The sequence below is a fragment of the Zingiber officinale genome, chromosome 4A (genome assembly GCF_018446385.1).
Source record: "Zingiber officinale cultivar Zhangliang chromosome 4A, Zo_v1.1, whole genome shotgun sequence".
Classification (NCBI taxonomy): Eukaryota; Viridiplantae; Streptophyta; class Magnoliopsida; order Zingiberales; family Zingiberaceae; genus Zingiber; species Zingiber officinale.
The window spans coordinates 95,867,139-95,890,228 of NC_055992.1; positions in this window are offsets into that span (position 1 = coordinate 95,867,139).

Here is a 23,090-nt window from a genome sequence, read left to right on the forward strand (position 1 = left end):
TTACGTAAAAATACTCTAAAAATTTCTAAAAATCTCTAAAATTTTTCTATAGCATTTCTAAATATTTTTGAATTACTTTTGGAGCTCAAAATGAGGAAATTTGGGTCGTTACATTAGGACTTCATGCTGGACGTCCGATCCCTAGCCCGTCTAGTCTTCCACTTGGTGTTTGCGCCCCCTAGGATTTTCACCTGACATCCTCGACTCTAGGATTTCTCCCAATGTCCTAGACCTGCAAGACTTTGCCCAATCCTAGACCAGGATTTTGCTGCCTAACCACAGCTAGGACTTTCCACCTGCCTAACCGCAGCTAGGACTTTCTGTTAGTCCCTTTGGAGGTCGGCAAGAGGGGAGGGATGAATTGCCCTACAAAATAAAACAACCTTGGTTTGCAATCAAGAGATTGCTAATCCAAGGAAAATAAGGCACACTACTTGATGTCTCCTTCGGGGGGAGTAGCCTCTTACAGTGTTAACAACACAGACAGAAATGTAAAGCACAGAGAAATGAATTACAAGTGAATTGAATAAACTGTGCAGAATAGTGCTATATTTATAGTACTGTTCGGGGCGTCCCAAAGGGTCCGGGCACCCTGGGGGGATAAAATTTTATCTTCCAATGTTTAGATCGAGTCAAAACTTGATCTGGTCAAAAAGTCAGGTCGAGCGCCCAGAAGGATCCCGAGCGCCCCGGACTGGTCCAGGCGCTCGGAATGGTTCCGGGTGCCTGAACTAAGAAAGTCAACAGGATTGACTTTTATCGGTCCGGGACCTCTGCTCCGGTTTAGTTCGTCTCGGTCTGGGTCTTTCGCTCCGGCTCCATTATCTTGGGTGATATCGGCCATCTGGAATAAGGCTCACTCGAATCTAAGTTCCAGCCTTCTCCTCGAGCAGTCTTCCTCTCTAATTTCTTGTCCCTCGAACGTCGCGTATGTTCTTCTCGTCCACCGGTGTACTCTTCCGCAGTCACCTCGTCCCTTGGATGCACCGAGCCCGTCGGCACTCTCTCATGTCGTCCTTCTCGTTAGCCGCGTCTTCCGCTCGACTTCCTATGCTCCTAAGCTCCTGCATACTTAGACACAAGGGTTAAAACAAGCAGGACTTAATTTAACTTGTTTGATCACATCAAAACACCTTGGGGTTCCAACAATCTCCCCTTTTTTGATGTGAGCAACCCAAGTTAAGTTAGGGTAAACCAAACATAAAGTAAAAACAATTAAGTTTGCAAATAAGTGCAAATATGATCTTTCAATGAAATTATACCTCGCCCTAGACTTAACATACTTCTCCCCCTTTGATCACATAAAAAAAAATGGGGTTCCTTAACAAGTCTAAGGTTAACTTTTAAAAAAATTCTAAGTTAAAAGAAAATTTAATTTCCAAATTTAAAAATAAATTGTGTTCAACGGAATAAGTAACTTCCAAAAAAAATTTCTAAGTTAAATTTCTAAGTTAGAAACATATTGTCAACAGAAGAAATTTTCATAAGTGTTGAAGCAAAAGAAAATTTCAAAGGGAAAAAAAAAATCATAAGTAAAAAAGAAATTTAAGGCAAATTGCAACCTAAAAAATTTCTAAGTTTTTGAAAATTTTAACTCAGACAAAAATATCTTCTCAGAATTGATTAAGTAAAAAAATTTATGAAAGAGAATTTTTCTAAAAAGAATATTTAAAAATTTCCAAAAAAATATTTTAAAACTTTTTTTTATGCATTATTTAATTCTAAATTTAATGTTTTACCAGAAAGTTAATTAAATATTTGATTTCAATATTTGGGCTTCTAGGTAGTGGCGAGGCACTAGGCCTTCTTGGTTATTGGAGCAACAACCATTTCCTTAGACAAAGTCTTATAAAGAAACTATCTATTTAATTTTCTCGCTGAGAAAATGCTAAGTTTTAATTTTGAATTTAAATTAAACAGGTTTTTGGAACCCAATAGAGGTTCCTTCCTACAGGGTTAATCAAGAATTTTCTAGGCACATAGACTTTTGATATTTTTCTGATTTGACTTTGGTGAAACCTATAATACCAGTTTAATCCTCTATAATTTTTAAAAGCGGAAATATTCGAACAGGTAGACTTTTTCAAATTTTCTATTTCTTCTTTTAATTTATCATTTTCAAATTTTATTTTATCAAAGTCTTCTATTAAACAAGATTTTGCCAAAACTCTTTTATTTCTAAAATTTCATTTTTTTAATTTGGTATTTTTATTTTCTAATTTGTACATGGATTTTTCCATATCCTTGATACCAAAATAAAGCTGATCAGGAGGTAAGAAGCATACCTCACTTACCATATCAGACTTGAAGCCTGACTCTCCCCCTGCTTCACTGCATTCATCTAAAGTCGCTCTCCCTTCATCGATGATAGGTTCTGATGTACTTTGCCCTAACATATTCTTGTATCTCGGACTCAGATGATGAACTATCATCCCAAGTAGCTTTTAGATTCTTGTGCTTCTTGGGTACCTTGACTTTGTCCTTCTTGAGTTCTGGACAATCCTCTTTTAAGTGTCTTTCCTTTTGACACTGGTAGCAACAAACCCTTCTTCTATTTCTCGGATTCTTCTTATTTTGCATTTCTTTAAATTTATTAGATCGAAAGAATTTTCTAAAGTTTCTTACCATATACGCTTCTTGATCTTTTTGGTTGCATTTAGCGCCATAATCTGGCTTGATTCTTTTGTTGTCCCTGCACATCTGGTTTTATCTAATTCAAGAGTAGAAAATAACTCTTCTAAGGTACTTACCTCCAGGTCCTTTGAAATGTAGTAGGTGTCGATGATTGACATCCATTCTAGAGTTCTGGGAAACGTGTTGAGTGCGTAGCGTATGGTGTCCCGGTTGGTTACCGTTTCACCGAAGTTCTCGAGACCGATAATTAATTCCTTTACCTTCGCGTGTAGATCGGCTACCTTCTCACCTTTTTCCAGACGGATGTGTTGGTGTAATTTCCAGTAGGTCAAGGTTGACCTAGTTGACCAAGCATAAACCTTGGTCATGGTTTCGATGTTTGATAATACAGAAAGACATGTAGACATGGACAATGCAGGTGCAGTTGTCCATGCGGAGAGATACTGATCAAGGTCTGATCAGGTTGAATGAAGAAGAGTCAAGTAGGTCAAGGTTGACCGGATACTTGACTGGGAAGTCCTAACTGGGATGTTAGGCAGAGTGAAAATCCTAGTGAGTGAAGCTAGGTGGAAGTCCTGGTGAGTGAAGCCGAGGAAGTCCGGTGAGTGAAGCGGGCGCTTGGGAAATGAGTGAAGCCGGTGAAAATCCTAGTGAGTGAAGCTAGGTGGAAGTCCCGGTGAGGCAGCTGGAAAGTTCTAGTGAGTGAAGCTAGGCGGTTGGGAAGTCCCGGTGAGTGAAGCCAGAATTGGGAAGTCTTGGTGAGTGAAGCCGGGCAAGGAAAGTCCAGATGGAAGGCAGTTGGGAAGTCCCGGTGAGTGAAGCGCAAGGAAAGTCCTAGTGAGTGAAGCTAGGCGGTTGGGAAGTCCTGGTGAGTGCCGGGCAGGAAAATCCGGATGGATCAGGTGATCGGACATCGGTGTTGGAAAGACCAAGTGGGTCAAAGGATTGACCGGACACTTGTTGGGAGTCTTAGCGGTCAAGGGTGACCGGATGCTAAGCATGATGTACCAACAGTCAAGGTTGACCGGATGTTGGTTTGGAAGGTTTGGGACTTGGTTTGGGCAAAGCAAGCTCTGGATCGATCGATCGGGAACATCTGGATCGATCGGTGACCGATCAAGAATTAAACAACGAGCTCATCGGTGTTATCGATCGGCCGCACCGATCGTGAAACAACGATCGAAGGCAAAAGTTCGGGAGAAAGGAAGGAATGCATGCTGATCGGTCCTGGACAGATCGAGCTCGATCGGTCCCGACCGATCGAGTATCTCGACCGATCGGTGAAGCTCGATCGGTCAGAACTATCCGCTAGAGCCAACGGTCTTCTGTCTTCTGGCTTCTTCTTCACAGGTGGATGCAGGTATAAGAGGGCTGAGGGCTTCTACAGTGCGGTAACTCTCTCACTCTTCTTCTGGTCCGAAGCTTCTGCTTCTTCACTGTTGTGCTCTTGAGCTTTGCTGAGCTCCGAAGCTTCGGGTGAGCTTCTTCGACTGAGTTGCTTGTTGGCATTAATCCATGAAGTTGGTGCTTCATCCGGGACTTCAGTCGACGAGAAGGCAAGCGAGTATTTGTACATTCATTGTGTATTTTGTTCTTGCTCTTCTTTGTATTTCCATATTGCTGTTGCAAGTTATTGTGGCGAGGTTTCTCCACCCACAAGGAGTACTTATTAGCCGATTCTCCGGGGACTCATCCACCGACGGATTGATAGGGCTCGTCCACCTTACGGACACACCGAGGAGTAGGAGTATCATCTCCGAACCTCGTTACATCCATCGAGTTTGAGGTTTGCCTTTCTCCATTTTCATTTCTATTGTTTTATTTTCCGCTGCGCTAACCTGATTTGTAGAAAGAAACGAACGATTTGGGGTCGGCTATTCACACCCCCCTCTCTAGCCGCGATCATCGATCCTAACAAGTGGTATCAGAGCGAGGTTGCTCTTCGTCGGATTAACACCCGGGGGAGCACAAACTAGAGATGGATCAACTCGGAGAAGACATCACCATTCCACCTTTCTATGACCGCGACGACTTCGCATATTGGAAGGTAAGAATGAGGTTTTTTCTTATGACTAACCTTGAAAATTGGAGTTGTGTTCAATTAGGTTTCAAGCCTCCAATGGATAAGGAAGGAAAACCACTCGAGAAGAAGAAGTGGACAAGGGAACAAATCCACCATTCCACAATCAACGATGAGGTAATGAAAGCATTTGAATTCTCATTACCTAATGACATTCTATGTAAGATAGGTGGATACAACGATGCCAAGGAGTTGTGGAACAACTTGGCAAAGTTCCATGAGGAGAACTCCACTTCAAGTCATGAAGAGGAGTCAAGTGAGCCAAGTAGCTCACTTCGTGGAGGAATGGATTTAGAAGTTGAGGGCCACTCAACATCTAAAGAAGAAGAGGAGGAGAGTTCTTCTTCAAGTTCGGAGCAAGAAGAAGAAGCTTCTACCTCCGGAAGGGATGAAGGAGAGAGCGTTCATCCATCCTCAACTCTAGGTAACTCAAGCCATTTAGTTTCTAGCAAATTACACATAATGTGCTTTGAGTGTAGGGAATTTGGACATTACAAGAGTAAATGTCCAAAGAGGGTTAGAAAGACTTCACCGGCGCCAAAGGTCAAGGAAGCCGGAGTCCCAACACGCAAGGGCAAGGAGCACGTGGTGTGCTTTCAATGCAAGCGAAGGGGACACTATAGGAGCCAATGTCCGAGGGGGAGGCAACCTCACAAGGACAAGAGATCGAGCACATGTATAGGGGGAGCTAAGGCAAACCCTAAGGTAATCTCTAAGACACATTATTGCAATAATAATAAGACACATGCTAGTAGCCTTATTGCTATTGTTAATAATGGTAAGCATGATAACATTAGAAATCGATACACATGCTTAGGTGCCAAACATGTTAGCCTAGATAAGGACAACTCTAGAAATGTCAACCCTAGGATTAACTCATCTAAGGTTAAGGAGAACTTAGACAGGAATCCCAAATCAACTAGACACATGCCTAGGAATACCTCAAAGAAAAATTAAAAATTAAAAATTGAGGTATTAGAGAAGGAGAATCAAGTCTTGAGGTCAAGACTTGATACTTTGGAAAAGGCTCTTAAGAACTTGGAGAAGTCATCTCTAGGGTTTAAGGGTCAAAAACCAATGTCCAAGGACAAGAAAGGTTTGGGTCACAAACCTAAGTCCCAAGTGGTCAAGCCCACTTATCATAATGTTCCATTCGATTATGGAACAAGACCTAGGGCTAGAAAGACCATCACCAAGGTCACAAGGGGAGTCACCCCTAGAGTGGATCTTGATGAGTCCCAAATGACCAAGGCTTTAAAGCCTAGGAGGGTCATTAGGAGGGTTGCTAGGGAAGACATCCCTAGTGAATATTTAGTGAACTCAATGAGCTCCAATAGGTATTGGGTTCCTAGGAGCGTGATTTCATCACGCTAGATGAGTTAGGGTGTGCCAACCTTACTTGAATAGGTAGTTAACCTAATCATGGCAAAAGGTGGCACTTTAGGATTTTTCAAGGTATAATCAAGCCTTGAAAATGAAAGTGAAAATTATTCCTAAAATAATTAGGATGTGCCAACCACATTTGAGGAATTTCTCTAGAGTCAATCTAATTGGCACATAGTGATCTAAAAATCTTTAGTATATGATTTTAGGTCTATTACACTTAGGAATATGGAATTTATGGCAAAATGATCAAAATTATCAAAAATGGCAACTAAAGCTAGAATTAGGTATTTTCTATATATGTTATTTGCCATATATTGTGTGTCATATGCCATGTCATGACATCATATTTATTTTATGATCATTTAAAATGTCATGATAATGCTTAAGTTAGTTAAATGTCATGCTTTATTTAAGTTTCATACTTTATGCCATGACATCATGACATTGGCACATGTTTCCATTTATGATACAATTATATGCCATGTCATCATCTTGTGCATTAATAATCAATGAAATTGATTTAAGGACTAAAACACAATTTGATATGGAGATCAAATTGTTATTTAGAAAAATACATGAGAACTTAGATTAAGCTAACCTAAACTCATATCTCACATCAAAATTGACTTGGATGTGTTTGATACACCTTAGATGTGTGTGAAATATTAGGATTGTGAGTTAGGATCAAGGTACATAGTTCTTGTACCTAGATGAGCCTAATTCTAATTGGGGATCATAGGGAAAGCTTATGTACAAGTCATGTACATTTAGCCCTAAGATTATGATCCTAAATTGAAGGGTTTAAAATCATTTCAAAATTGATTTGAAAAACCTTGATGAAGCTTTTCTAGTGATAGCATTCATCATTGAACAAGTTGATACAAAGATAAGTAACTTTGAGCTATTTCAAAGACTTTTGAACTTTGTATCAAGATTTGAAAATGGAACTTATTTTCATAGAAAACTATTTTTCCATGATAGTATATGTTATGAGGAGTGTATCCTCAAAATTTTACAATTTTTAGAATTTTCTGTGATTTTCTAGAGGTTTCTAAATTTCGGGAGAAGAAATCAGAAATCACCGATCGGTCCAGGGGTGCCTGGATCGGTCACCGTGACCGATCCAGGGAATCCCTGATCGGTCTGGTGACCGATCAGGGCGTGCCAACCTGCTGAATTTCGACTGTTTTTCTGAAATTGCAGCTATGGAAGTGGTGTTTTAGAGTTCTAAAGGTTTGAAACTCTCCAAGATATTGTTGGTGCAATGGTTAAGGGGGAGTTGACCTTTAGGGGGAGTTTTACCTATTAGTCAAGGAGGAGTTGACTTTTAGGGGGAGTTTTTACTCGTCGAAATTTTTGAGGATGAGTGATATGGGATTATCACTAAGTTGATTGTTGAATTTAGTATCAAGGGAAAAATTAAGGGTTTCAATGAAAGGTATGGGACTTTCATTAGGAAGAAACTCTTGACCTTGATTCACTCCTTTTGATGTGTGTCAAAAAGGGGAAGAATGTCTAGAGAATGTTCAAGGAAGAACATTGGAGTTAGTGGGAGAGTTTGTTGATCACGACGAGTGAAGTTGTGAACAACGATAACTTACTCTTCAGGGGGAGAGTTTGTTGATGTGTGCCAATAGGGGGAGAATGAAGGGTTTAAGTTAGGCCTTCATTATCTAAGAAGGAGGTTGGCTTCTTCGAAGGAGAATGTAAGGTTGTAACTTATGTTTCATTACCTAGTGGCATGAAGAAAGTTGAGGCTATTGGATTAGCCTAACTTAAAGGTATTGTCAAACATCAAAAAGGGGGAGATTGTTGGTGTAATTTCCAGTAGGTCAAGGTTGACCTAGTTGACCAAGCGTAAACCTTGGTCATGGTTTCGATGTTTGACAATACAGAAAGACATGTAGACATGGACAATGCAGGTGCAGTTGTCCATGTGGAGAGATACTGATCAAGGTCTGATCAGGTTGAATGAAGAAGAGTCAAGTAGGTCAAGGTTGACCGGATACTTGACTAGGAAGTCCTAACTGGGATGTTAGGCAGAGTGAAAATCCTAGTGAGTGAAGCTAGGTGGAAGTCCTGGTGAGTGAAGCCAGGCAGTTCGGAAAGCCAGGCAGTTGGGAAATCCTGGTGAGTGAAGCCAGGTGAAAATCCTAGTGAGTGAAGCTAGGTGGAAGTCCTGGTGAGTGAAGTCAGGTAGTCGGAAAGTCCTAGTGAGTGAAGCTAGGCAGTTGGGAAGTCCTGGTGAGTGAAGCCAGGCAGTTGGGAAGTCCTGGTGAGTGAAGCCAGGCAAGGGAAAGTCCTGGTGAGTGAAGCCAGGCAGTTGGGAAGTCCTGGTGAGTGAAGCCAGGCAAGGGAAAGTCCTAGTGAGTGAAGCTAGGCAGTTAAGAAGTCTTGGTGAGTGAAGCCGGACAAGGGAAAAATCCAGATGGATCAAGGGTGATCGGACATCTGATGTTGGAAAGACCAAGTGGGTCAAAGGGATTGACCGGACACTTGTTGGGGAGTCTTAGCAGGTCAAGGGAGTGACCGGATGCTAAGCATGATGTACCAACAGGTCAAGGTTGACCGGATGTTGGTTTGGAAGGTTTGGGACTTGGTTTGGGCAAAGCCAAGCTCGATCGATCGTGGATCGATCCGTTGATACTGAGTATCCGGATCGGTGCGGTGACCGATCGAACAAACAATAGCCTCTTGAGTGTTATCGATCGGTGCACCGATCAAACAACGATCGAAGGCAAAAGTTCGGGAGAAAAGGAAGGGAATGCATGCTGATCGGTCCCGGACCGATCAGAGGCTCTGATCGGTCCCGGGACCGATCAGTATCCTCACGACCGATCAGCCTGATCGGTCAGAACTATCCGTTGTGAGCCAACGGTCTTCGGCTTCTTCTTCGCAGGTGGATGCGGTATAAGTGCGGGATCTCTCTCACTCTTCTTCCGGTCCGAAGCTTCGCTTCTTCACTGCTGTGCTCTTGAGCTTTGCTCGAGCTGGTGAGCTTCTTCGACTGAGTTGCTTGTTGGTATTCGTCCGTGAAGTTGGTGCTACATCCGGGACTTCAGTCGACGAGAAGGCAAGAGAGTATTTGTACATTCATTGTGTATTTTGTTCTTGCTCTTCTTTGTATTTCCATATTGCTGTTGCAAGTTATTGTGGCGAGGTTTCTCCACCCACAAGGAGTACTTATTAGCCTGTTCTCCGGGGACTCATCCACCGACGGATTGATAGGGCTCGTCCACCTTACGGACACGCCGAGGAGTAGGAGTATCATCTCCGAACCTCGTTACATCCATCGAGTTTGAGGTTTGCCTTTCTCCATTTTCATTTCTATTGTTTTATTTTCCGCTGCGCTAACCTGATTTGTAGAAAGAAACGAACGATTTGGGGTCGGCTATTCACACCCCCCCTCTCTAGCCGCGATCATCGATCCTAACAGGATGTTCATCAGTTTGTTCCAAAGGATGTCTCTTCTTGCTAGTTTGGCTTCGGACGTGCCTTCGTGAAGCTCCAGGAATTTTTTCTAGAGTTCTTTGGCCGACGAGTAGCTTCTGACGCGGTTGACTTCTTGAGGCGGCAACACGCTCAGCAGGTGATACTCCACTCGGTTGTTCGCTACGAAATCATTCTGCTCCTTCTTTATCCAGAGACTCTCTTCTTTTTCTTCTCCATGTTGATTAGTAGGAGCTACAAAATCATATTTTATAATTAGACGAATTTTGAAATCGATTTTCAAAAATATCTCCATACGACGCTTCCAGTGTGTGAAGTCCCCCTCGAATTTTGGTGGAACGATGCTTGGTCCGACCATCTCGTTGCTTCGATCAGCGGTTAGTCCTCCTGAAGCGTCCTTGCTCTGATACCACTTGTTGGTCTCTTTGGTGGCCGACAAGAGGGGAGAGGTGAATTTCCCTACAAAATAAAACAACCTTGGTTTGCAATCAAGAGATTGCTAATCCAAGGAAAATAAGGCGCACTATCTGATGTCTGTCTCCTTCGGGCGGAGTAGCCTCTTACAGTGTTAACAACACATAAAAAAATGTAATGGATTACAAGTGAATTGAATAAACTGTGTAGAATAGTGCTATATTTATAGTACTGTTTGGGGCACCCCGAAGGGTCCGGACGCCCGCGGGGGGGGGGGGGGGGGGGGGAAAATTTTATCCCTCAACATTCAGATCGAGTCAAAACTTGATCTGGTCAAAAAGTCAGGTCCGGGCGCTCAGACTAGGAAAGTCAATAGGATTGACTTTTCTCGGTCCGGGACCTCTGCTCCGGTTTAGTTCGTCTCGGTCTGGGTTTTTCGCTCTGGCTCCACTAGCTTGGGTGATCTCGACCATCCGAAATAGCGCTCACCCGAACCCAAGTTCCGGCCTTCTCCTCGAGCATCCTTCCTCCTCGGTTTCTCGTCCCTCGAACGTTGCGTATGTTCTTCTCGTCCACCGGTGTACTCTTCCATAGACACCTCGCCTCTCAGATGCACCGAGCATGTCGGCTCTCTCCTGTGTCGTCCTTCTCGTTAGCCGTATCTTCCGCTCGACTTCCTGTGCTCCTAAGCTCCTGCACACTTAGACATAAGGGTTAAAACAAACAGGACCTAACTTAACTTGTTTGATCACATCAAAACACCTTGGGGTTCTAACACTTTCTACCTGCCTAGTCTCAACTAGGACTTTCCTTTGCCTAAGGTCACTTAGGACTTTACTGCACACTCAGTTCAACTTGTTAGAACAACAACATAGCTTAACTTTGAACCTTTGCCAATATCAAAACACAAGTTTGATTAGCTAGTGCTTTCAGTATTAACAATCTCTCCCTTTTTAATTTATGATAAAATAGTTCAAAGTTAAATAAAAACATACAAAATAGTAAGGCATGTAGAACAAATAACAAGTAAATTTTTAAGTAACATTTTTCAAGACAAAAATAAAATGTTACTCACTCTCCTTTAAGTATTTCTTTTTCTCAAAAATGAAGTTTTTTTACTTTACTATTAACGTCTTTCTCCCCCTTTGACATATATAAAAAAAAACTACTAAGTAGAGAGAAGAGTTGTTAAAAAAAACTTTAAATTTGAAAGATTAACTTTTTAATCTTTTTCCTTTAAGCTCCCTTTGAACGTAGCACTTAACTTTCTTTTGAAAAATATATTTAGCTTTAAAAAAAACTTAGCTAAATACTTAGCTTTGAAAAGGAATTCTTTGAAAAATACTTAGTTAAATACTTAGCTTTAAAAAGAGTTTCTTTGAAAAAAAACTTAGCTTTGAAAAATACTTAGCTAAATACTTATCTTTGAAAAGGATTTCTTTAAAAAATACTTAGTTCCGAAAGAATTAAAAAAAAAAAAACTTAGCTTATGAAAAAGATTTCTTTAAAATTCTAAAGAAGTAATTGATTTTGAAAGTGCTTAACTTATAAATCTTCTTTTGAAAAATAGATTAACTTTTGAAAATATTTAATTTTTAAAAATATTTAATTTTTTAAAATATTTCATTTTTGAAAATATTTCTCTCTTCCAAATAAAAAAGTAATTAGTTTAGGTTGTAGGGATAGTGAGCTTAAGTAATTTAATTAATGTCTTGATTAATGACTATAACCCTAGAGTTCAAGCATGAAAAATATAAGTTTAAAAGCATGAAAGTAATTATCTATTTTCCTGATTTTCCATCTCATCCATTCTATATTATCAAATATATTCAGCTTACGAGTTTATGTGAGATGAAGTTAGGTTAATTTAAAAGTTGATTTTAAGTTTGAAAATATTATCTCTAACTTTGAAAAATATTTAAATTTTTAATTTAAAAGATATTTAATTTTGGATTTTGAAATATATTTAAGTTTAATTTTGAAAAAATTTAACTTTAAAAATTAAAAATATTTAAGATTGAATATTTAAGTTTAAAATAAAATAAGTTTGAATTTTAGAATATTTGAGTTTAAATTTTAAAATAATTAATTTTAAATTTTAAAATATTTTAGAATATTTAAGTTTAAATAATTAAATTTTAAATTTTGAAACTTTTAATTATGATTTAAAAATAATTAAGATTTAAGATTTTGAAATTAATTAAAATTTAAAAATTAATTATGATTTGAAAGTTAATTTCTGAAAGTTAAATTAAGTTTAATTTGATTAGGTTTAAGTTTAGTTAAGTTTGATTAAGTTTAGATTAAGTTTGATTAATTTGATATTTTTTACTTTGATTTAAAGATTAAGTTAGGTTTAGGTTTTAATTAACTAATTTTAAACTTAAATTCATCTTACCCTTTTTCTAGATTGTGAATTAGGGAATCTTATCTATTTTGTGAGATGTTTAATGTTATCTTTAATTTTGATTAAAATCTAAGGATTAATTTTCATTTGAGTTAGACTAAGGTTTAATAGTTAGTCAATTACACATCTATTACAATAATTGGCTTCCAAATTGTGGCGAGGCACTAGACCTTCTTAGGTATTAGAGCAACAACCATTTCTAGACAAAACCTTTTAAAGAAATTGAATATTTAATTTTCTTTCTGAAAATCCTATGTCTAATTAGTCAAGTGTCAACCAAGCCTAAATCCTTATCTACCATAATCTAAGCATGTAAAAGAAAAGCAGTAAAGCACACATCAAACAAGTCTATTTAATAATGAAAATAGTCTTTTTATTGGCTCCCCTTGGATCATAGTCTCGATAACGTCTTTCAAGATAGTGGATTTGATCCTTGGGAATCCAATATTGATCAAGTCTAACTTGATTAACTAAGTTAGACTTTGAGGTCCATGCTTGGATAAGTAAGATTTAAATTTGTGTTTTACCTTATATCCTAGTTCGGATCGATTATATACGGTTCTTTATTTTCCAAGGGTCAAATCAAGATTCTTGGAACCCAAAGTGAACCATTCCAACGAGTTCCTAAGTTCCTTGACTTGACTTTTCAAATTAGAATTTTCTTCCTCAAGTTGTTGGACTTGAGTTGAAGTTTCAACTTGAATAGATTCGGTCAAGGATCTTGGGTTAGTCACTTTTTTGAAGGCTTTGACCTTCTCTTGGAGTGACTTGACCTGGAGGTTGGATTTAGCCAACTTTCTATACAAGTAGAAAATTAAATTATATGATTTAATTAAAGAAATATTTACAATAGATTGGGAATCTTCTGAACTAGATACGAATCTGTGGCTTTGCTCAGACTTAGCTTCCTATTTTATCTCAGACTATGATTCAATCTTGACAATATGAGTTTGTATCGGTAGTGCCAATAAGCTTAGTTGAGTTTGTTCTTCTATGTCTGACTCTTCCGATGACTCGGACAACATTGCCTTCAATTCTTTCCTTCTTCCTTCCTTCACGTTCAAACACTCCGACTTGTAGTATCCTTTCTTATTGCACCCGTTGCTAGTTATTTCTAATTTGGACTTTGTGGTTTGCTTCAGACCCGGTTGCTTACTCTTGGATTGGATCATCTTTTTCTTCTTAAGCATAGTCTGAACTAGGTTTACTAGTTCAATGATGATCTCATCTTCCTCTTCAGAATCTGATTTGTCTTTTGATTCAAGTTCCGGTTGGTACTTGGGCTTCACCTTCTTAGTCTTGATTTTTCTTGCAAGTAACGTGATACCTTTCTAGATCGGAGTAGCATTAGATTGTTCATGCAATTCAAATTCTGAAAATAGATCATCTAATCTAATTAAAGAAAGATCCTTAAATACTTTGTAAGCATCTACCATCGATGCTCATAAGGTATTCTTCAGAAAAGTATTTAACGTGTACCTTATTATATCATGATTCTCTACCTTCTGGCCAATCGCGTGTAGTCCGTTAAGTAGGTATTGGATCCGAGCGTGTAATTGGTTCACCGATTCACAATTCTATATTTTAACATTATATAACTTATTTAAAATTAAGTCTTGTTTGCTTACCTTAGTGTCGGTGGTTCCTTCGTGCAATTCCATTAGCTTTTCCCATAACTCCTTGGCGCTGTTGAAGGGGCAAACCCGGTTCAACTCTTCTTTGGTTAAGCTACATTGGAGGGTCTAGATTGCCTTGGCGTCGACCTCGATCTTCTTCATCATGCTTTGGTCTCAATTTTCACATGATACTAGTTTTCCAATGTCGTCGAGTGGTAGTGAGAAGCCGGTTTGAATGATGATCCACATTTTGACTTATGTTTTCAAGTGGTACTCCATCCAGCCTTTCCAATAACCGAAGTCCTCGTGGGAGAAAAGAGGCAAACAAGGGGTACTGTAGCATTCTTGGTGGGTCATAGATAAAAAGAATCTCGCACACACAAAAATAGAGATTTATCCCAAGGCTTGGTCTGAGATTAGCAGTGTGGTATAACGAACTTATGGAAAAACTAAAGAGTTCGAGTGGTGTTGCACCAACATTGAGGAACAAAAAACTTGATTGAGAAAAAATTATCGGAAGAGATGATAGCACCAATTCCGATTGACTCCGAAAATCTCAAGATGCAAAAATCAAGAAAAAGGTGTAAGAATATATTCACTAGCAAAAAAATATAGAAAAATTTGCTCTAACTGTGGTTTCACCAATTCAGAGTGACCCTGATCTGATATCAAATGTATGATCATTGCGCAAGAGGGAGGGTGAATAGCGCTCGTGGCTTTCACATTCATTTAAAAACTTTCGAGAGACAAACACAGCGGAATAAGGAAAACAAAATCAATACTAACAAGACCAAGTTTTACTTGATTTAGAGCCTGTGGCGACTCCTACTCCAAGGCCCATGACCGTCGATCACTTTCGTTGGGCAATCACTATCAATTTGAATAAGTACATATATAGATTTACAATGTTTAAAGAACTGTAATAATGTAAATGTACTGACAACTATAGATTTGAAGAATCATCCCTTAAGTCATTGGTGTAGCATTTGGGCATCGTAGAAGCATTTTCTAGCAGCGCGAAGGAGAGAAACTTTTATCAAATTATATATTGAAGTTGTTGGTCGAAGCCTCCTTTTATAGCCCCGTCTGAGCGCCTGTATTCCCTCGCGGGCGCTTGGACTATGCTGATATGGCGAGCTCTCATCGAAACTTCATCCTCGAAGTTTATCCACGTCCGGGCGCCTAGACCACTGATGTGGGCCAGCCAGTCATTGCACTCCAGCTCAGCATGTCGATGAGTTTTGGCCGTTTGGGCTCATGGAGCAACTCTGGGCACTCGGACCGCCAAGGTGTCTGGCTTGGCACCTCCCTTGTGAAAACTCCTCCATGCGTCCAAATCCCTTCTGGGTGCCCGGACCGACTTTTCTGCTACCTCTTCTTCCTACAAAATAAAGTTAGTCAAGACAATAATATATGAAGCATAATAAGTTTTAACAACCTTTAGACTGTCCGGTTCTATATTTATGTTTTGCTAAAACTCTAGGTTGGACCGACGTCTACTGTTCCCTCTTCGGGGAACAATCTTCACCTACTCCTCTCAGGAGAGATTACCTTTTGCTAGACTGACCCTCCAGATTGTCTAGACTTTTGCTCAGCATCCGAGAAATTAGGACTTCATGCTGGACGTCCGATCCCTGACCCGTCCAGTGTTTCACCTAGTGTTCATGACCCCTAAGATTTTCACCTAACATCTTTGACTCTAGGATTTTGCCCAACGTCCTCGACCCGCCAAGACTTTGCCCAATATCCTAGACCAAGACTTCATTACCTAACCACAACTAGGACTTTCTACTTGCCTAACCGTAGCTAGTACTTTCCACATGCTTAGCCTCAACTAGGACTTTCTTTTTCCTAAGATCACTTAGGACTTTTCTGCACATTCAGTTCAATTTGTTAGAATAATAACATAACTTAACTTTGAACCTTTGCCAATATCAAAACACAAGTTTGATTAGATGGTACTTCAACACCAACAAACAGTTACCGAAGAACATGCAGTTTTAATTGGATGACTGTAGTTGGGCCTAATCTTATGGCTTGTGTTTAAAAACTCTAAGTGGTGTAGAGACAAGTCACTTTGTGCTTCGTCTTCTTCGATCCTCTCTCGGCGATTTCCTTTGACCAACTTTCTTTCTCTCGATCTAAAACAGTAAGTTCTATTGAGGATCTTGGGCCAACTAGAAGGGGGGTTGAATAGATGTTTACATCAATCATTCGCTTCCTACATATTCATTAGTGCATAGTGAAAAACAAACAAACAAATAAATACAAAAGCTAAACTACAAAGACAATAAGAGCAAACCACTACACGTTCATTTATGTGGTTTGGAGATTAGGGTTCCTACTCCATGGCTATCTGTAAGGTGGGCAATCCCTATCCATCGGTGGATTAGTCTCTGGAACCTCCGGCTAGATCAAGCCTCCTTTTCGGTGGAGAAACCTCACCACAACTCGATCAAGATGCTTGGATCACACAAAAACTTGGAGACTCTAATTAGGCTTTAACTATGTCTAATTTTATCACCCAAGGCAGCCACCCCAATCTCCATTATATAGAGCTTGGGGAAAATACATAGACTAAGAAACCGTTACCAGTCAACTAGTGTCTCCATCAGTCAACTGGTGTATCGTTGGACACACCCAACAACACTCCACCAAATCTGTGATTCTGTCAAAGACTCTTTACCAGTCAACTGGTCCTTGCACCAGTCGACTGATGTCTTAGCTGTCGGGTACAGAAACATTCTATACTCTGCCCCAATTGATTAGTCTAGACACCAGTCGACTGGTAAAATCCTAAACCTAGGATTTCCTTTCCTTAGTACATTTCTCTTGCACTCGGACATCCTCATGACTCACTAAACTCTTCCTCGCAGCCTTGACCTCTTGCCTTCAAGCCTCTTTCTTTTAGCTTTTGTCCCTTGGATGCATTCAAGCTCATGGCTTGTCCCAATGTTATCCTTCTCATATGCCTCGAAGTGTGCTTCCCTTGGCTTGTCCTTGCTGCTTTGTCTACGGTCCCTCGGATGCTCCATTTTTCATCGGACCCGAAGCCATCAAGCTAAGTTATATATATATTCTGCAAACTCGCACAACTCAAATATATATATCAAATACAAGGATAAACCTAACTTAAACCCTTTTCCTAAACATCAAAACTCATGGTCACACCGGACCCTCAAGATTGCTTCCAACAATATCTCCTTTTTTAATATTTGGCAATACGTTTAAGTTAGGGAAACATAATAACAATCAACCATATCAATGAAATATGTAACATGCATTAGAACCTATCACAAGGCCCCCTCTACAACTAAACTCCTTATTGAGCTAGGAATTTTACCGTAAACCGTAAATGTATTTAAGGTTTTCCACTTAAACCTTACTTCTCCTCCTTTGCCTAATATCAAAAAGCTTCCAAAAATATCCCAATTGTCAAAACTTAATCATCTAAACTGACCCTAAACTCATGTATTTATTCTCCAAGGATCTCATACACATATACGAGTTGTCCCGGTCAACCCAAGATGAAAAATAGTTTCAAACTTGTATCAAGAGATTGCCCTAGATCCTAGTCAACTATCCTTATCAAAATAACCTCATAGAACAGTTCAATGCTCGATGAACACTGCCACCAGTTGATTGGTAACTGAGTTAGTCGACTGGCACTTATTTTCAGCCTAAAATAATATTTCTAACCCAACTTCAGAAATACACTAAAAATTCCATAGATATTCAAAAATCTCCAAATTTTATGGGTAGATTTTTTTACCCGTGTCTACTTAGAAAAAATATATTCCAAAATATATCTATCATGTATCCCAAGATTGACACAAAATATAAAACTATCTAAATGGTTTAATTGAACCTTGACCTAAAGTCCTAGTTTTGGCTTCCTCTTGATGTATTTGCCCAAACCAAATCACAATGCATATCTAGCATTAATTTATATGGTATCTATACATCCAAAACCAATTGTCATACAATATGAACCCAATGTCATATTTCTTGCATGAAACTGATCTTAATTGTGTCAGTTCCTTAAATTTGAGACTCAAGTCTATCTCCAAATCACTTGGCACATTCCATGATCCATCTAAAATCCTAAGCAATGTCCACTTGAGATCCATTAGCCATGAGCCCCAAATTATCTCTTTGAGCTCCCCCTAAAGCTCTTAAACTTAGCAACCTCTCTAGGTGACTCATCTATTGTGGCTAAACCAAAATGATGCTCCTTAGAAGTTTCCTTATCTTCTTGACCTTGGACACTTCATCCTTGCCATAATTATGTGCAACCCTTGTATATTTCTTCTCATTAGCCTTGGATAACTCTCCCTTACCCTTAGAGGGACTAGATCGGTATCCCAAACCTGATCTATCATTATTGGATCTTTATCTACCCAATACCATACCTAACCCTTTAGATCCAACATTAAATCTTTCTAGATTTTCTCCAAATTATCAAGCTTTGCCTTCAAAGTTTGATTCTCCTTTTCTAAACTCCTAATTCTACTCTTGTTGTCCACCTTGGACATTCCTAGACTTACACATCTTTCTAGACATATGCCTCCCCTTCTTGGCATTTTTGCCTAAATTCTACATTACTTTCTTCTCCTTATGTAATGAGAATTTAACTTGTCTAGGTTTATCATACATAGGTACCTTAGGGTTAATTTCAAAATTTACCATACTTCTATAATGATACTTAAAGCCAAAATTTTTCATTACTACATGATGATAATCATTATCTATCCTAACATGCATGGGAAAATAATTATTTGAATTACAATTCAATGTAGGGTATACCTCCCTTACCCTTGAAGCTCCTCCTCAACTTGAACTTCTCTTCTTCTTCCATTTCTTTAAATGCACTAGCTTCTTGATTTCTCTCTTCTTAGGACACTTGGTGTGGTAGTGATCTTTCTCCCCACACATGAAGCACACAATGTGCATTCTCTTCCTCTTAGCTTCTTCATTCCTACAACCCACATTAGCATCAAAAATAACTTGAATGAGTTTAGGGTTTGCTTCTTTTACCTTCTTGAGTAATGTACACCGACTCTTGTAGTGCCCCTTCTCATTGCACCTGAAGAAAATAATGTGATCCTTTGACTTCACTTTGGCAGAGGTGCTAGTTGGGTTGACTACTTCCAAGACCTCTTCTTTATTCGTTTTGGCTTCTTCTTCAACCTTTGATGACATTTCCTCATCCATAATTGTGAATGACATTTTCTCATCCTTCTCCTCCTTGGATGTTGAACATGAGTCAGCTTCCAGTTGCTCCACCTCCACTTGAGCCACTACGTCCCTTTCCCCAGACTTTTCCTCTTCGTTTGTAGGCATAGCTTCTTCACTAAGAACCTTCTTCACTTTGCTCAACAAATCGTGGGCATTTACGTATTCTCCTACATGACTCACAATATCATTAGGCAATATACCAATCAAGATTGATATTATCTTTTCATTTGCCTTTGATCGTGAGGTTTTCTCCTTGGTATAATAATGTGGTTAGAGTCTCTTCCCTTTCTTGTCTCTCGAAACTTCAAATGGCTCCTCGATAATCATCATGGTGTCCCAATCCATCTTGAACAAAGCCTTCATTTTTACCATCCAAAAGGTGATATCCCATAGACTTCCCCCTTCATACTTTAGCGGAATAATCAAATTGTCCATCCTTAGCTTCCTCGGCAATTAGTTCGACGGAGAGCATTCTCGCTCTGATAGCATTTGTTGAGGATCTTGGGACGATTAGAAGGGGGGTTAAATAGATGTTTACCCAAATCATTCGCTTCCTATGTATTCATTAGTGCACATCGGAAAATAAACAAACAAATATGAACACTAAAGATAAACTAAAAAGACAAGAAGGGCAAACAATTACATGTTTGTTTACCTGGTTTGAAAATTAGGGATCCTATTCCATAGCTATCCGTAAGGTGGACAATCTCTATCCGTCGATAGATTAGTCCTTGGAACCTCCTGCTAGCTCAGGCCTCCTTTTCGGTGGAGAAATCTCACTACAACTCGATCAAGATGTATGGATCACATGGGAACTTGGAGACTTTAATTAGTCTGTAACCAAGTCTAATTTCATTACCCAAGCCAGCCATCCCAAGCTCCATCATACAGAGCTTGGGGAAAACACATAGGCTAATTTTTCCATTACCAGACGACTGATATTTTCATTAGTCGACTGGTGTATCGTTGGACACACTCAATGACACTATAGAATTCGAAATTCTGCCAACGAATCTTTACCAGTCAACTGGTCCTTGCACCAATTGTTGATGTCTTAGCCATCGGGCATAGAAAGATTTTGTGGCCTGCTCCAATCGATTGGTTCAGACACCAGTTGACTGGTAAAATCTTAAATCTAGGGTTTCCCTTTCCGAGTATATTTCTCTCACACTCAGACCCTCAGAACTCACTTAACTCTTCCTCGTAGCCTTGACCTCTTGCTTTCAAACCTCCTTTCTTTGGCTTTCATCCCTCGGATACATTTAAGCCCACAATTTATCCCAATGTCATCCTTCATATATGTTTCGAAGTGCACTTCCCTTAGCTTGTCCTTGCTGCCTTGTCCACGATCTCTCGAATGTTCCATCCTTCACCGGATCTAAAGTTATCAAGCTAAGTCATATGTGTATCTTACAAACTTGCATAACTCAAATACACATATCAAATATAAGGATAAACCTAACTTAAATCCTTTACTCAAACATCAAAATTCATGGTCACACCAGATCCTCAAGATTGCTTCTAACAAGTTCTACCTTGGACTACTTGCCGCTTTTCTTACATTCTCGCTTGGCTCAAGAATCTGTTGCCTCTTGGAACACTTTTACTCATTCAAATTTTGATTGTAGTGATCAAGAGGTTCTTCATCTTTCATTTGAAATCCCTAGGAACTACCATATTGCCTTCCAACCTCCCAGGATTACCCTCATCACCCTCCTCTGGACTTTGTTACATTCTTTAAGGACCAACTTAAAGCTGGCTTGCGTTTTCTAATTCCCAGTTTCCTTTCTAAGATAAGCCATTATTTCAACATCCCTCTCTCTCAATTTGCTCCCAACGCATTCCACAACATGTACGAGATGTTTATTCTGTTTTTCCTGTATGACATCCCACCGACTCATAATTTTCATTTCTTTTTGTACCCTAAGAAATTAGACCCGGGGGTTTTTTATTTTAGTCTCATCCTAAAGAAGTATTCTTCAAGGAACTTCCCTCCTCCAATAAAGGATAAAAATCCTATTTCTTTTTTGTCGAACTACCCGAGCCTGCCTCTTGGCCAACCTCATGGCTGTCAGACCTTCCCCCTCTTCCAGAATTGGGGAATTTTAAGTTGGACTCGACCTTCCTCTCGTACTTGAAGAAACTAGGAGGCATTCAATTCAATGCTCCCAAGTTGCTGTGTGGGGGCCTCCTTTACTTGTTCGGATTAAGTTCTGTTCGGACAAAGCTTTCATGCTCCTTCAGTAAGTCTTATCAGCCTATCTATTAAGTTGACACTAACTAAAGTCTTTCTTGTTTCATGCAGTAGATGCTTTCTTCAAGTCCATAGCTTCCGAGCGTCTTCTGTTACATGAGGACCAACTACTTCAGATAGAACAATTGCTACTAACCAAATGAGAGCAGCATCCAGTCAGTCCTTTTAGTGGGATGCCCAGTAGCCAAGTGACTGAATCTAGTGAGATAGCCACACAGGAAGAAGTGTCGATCGACGCTCTCCTAGCCTCTGAAGATTCTCCATCTAAGGAGGTGAAGGCACCATTGAAGAGGAGGTGTAAGCGGTACCTGCTCATCCCTGAAACACAAGTCCCTGAGGGTTGAGCATCCCCTACAACAGTCTCTTCACCACACCTTACACCCATCTAGGAAGAGACTCTAACATAATCTTCCGAGAAAACTTTGTCCGCTCATCCTTCAATGTCTGCTCCCTTCTCAAGCAGTTCAATTCAGGAGGTCACCTCCCAGCCTATCACCTCAATAATCCACTGCTCTTCCCTTCACCCCGCTTGCCAAGGCTCCCCAGCTACAAATTCTAATATCGAGCCCAAGAAGTTCTACAAATTCTCCATCATCTATGATCTTTCGTTTTCCTCGATGATAGTCTCCCCGTCATCTAACCCACCAGCCAGTGATCACAATTTATTGAAGGGCTCGTTGATGGAGCCTGGGAGGCGGCTATGAATCGGCTGACTGACTTTACGTAGGTCGGGGTGATAGACGAATATTCTTTTGATTTAACTACGGTATAGTTTTCACCCTTTGGTTATCTTTCACTTTGAGCATTTTTGGTGATTTTCATTCTGCAGCAATGGGCATTCGAGATGGGAATGTTATAAAAATTTACAACTTTGGCACGAGAAAATGAGACTTTGAAAAAACACTTAGTGGAGGCCGACTCTATGTATACTCCCGCTCTATCCCCACAAGAGCCTCAATATCAACTTGAGCGACTGAGTTAACTATAAAAGGAACTTTGAGAGGCTCAAGCTTCGAGTAAAACTGAGGCAGAGCGGGTAGAAACATCAGAGGCCGCCTTGAAAATCGTAGAAGATAGGCTCCGTTTGGAGATAACCCGTCGAGCGAACATAGTAGCTGAGATGGATGGGAAGATATTAGAAGTCCAACACCTCTCTACCCAACTGGAAGAGTTAACAGTTACTCAAGCAGCGGAGTTGGTAACCCAAACTCAATTGGCGGCCAAGCGACAAAAAAAAACCTGGACGCCCAAAAGGCGGAGCTGGAGTTGCTCTGGGTAAACTTAGAGGGCGATAGGAATGCTTTAACTGCCTCAAAATCTGAATCAACTTGTCTCTCTTCAGAGCTAACAGCTGCCTAGGCGAAGATAGTAACATACCAAGCGGGAGAAGATGAGCGGTTTGAAGCAAGAAAGACAACCCTCTTCCAATCATGTGACTTCGTTGTGCCCATCGTCGACTCCGTCAACAAAACTCTCCTCCATGGGGTTGGTAGTGCAGTGACACAACTCAGGGAGGGGGCTACTTAGTATCCGAACCTTCGACTTATTTTCTCAAGAGCCAAAGGATAATCAAGTAGTGCCCGCCTGACTTCTTTCCCATTTTAAAATCAT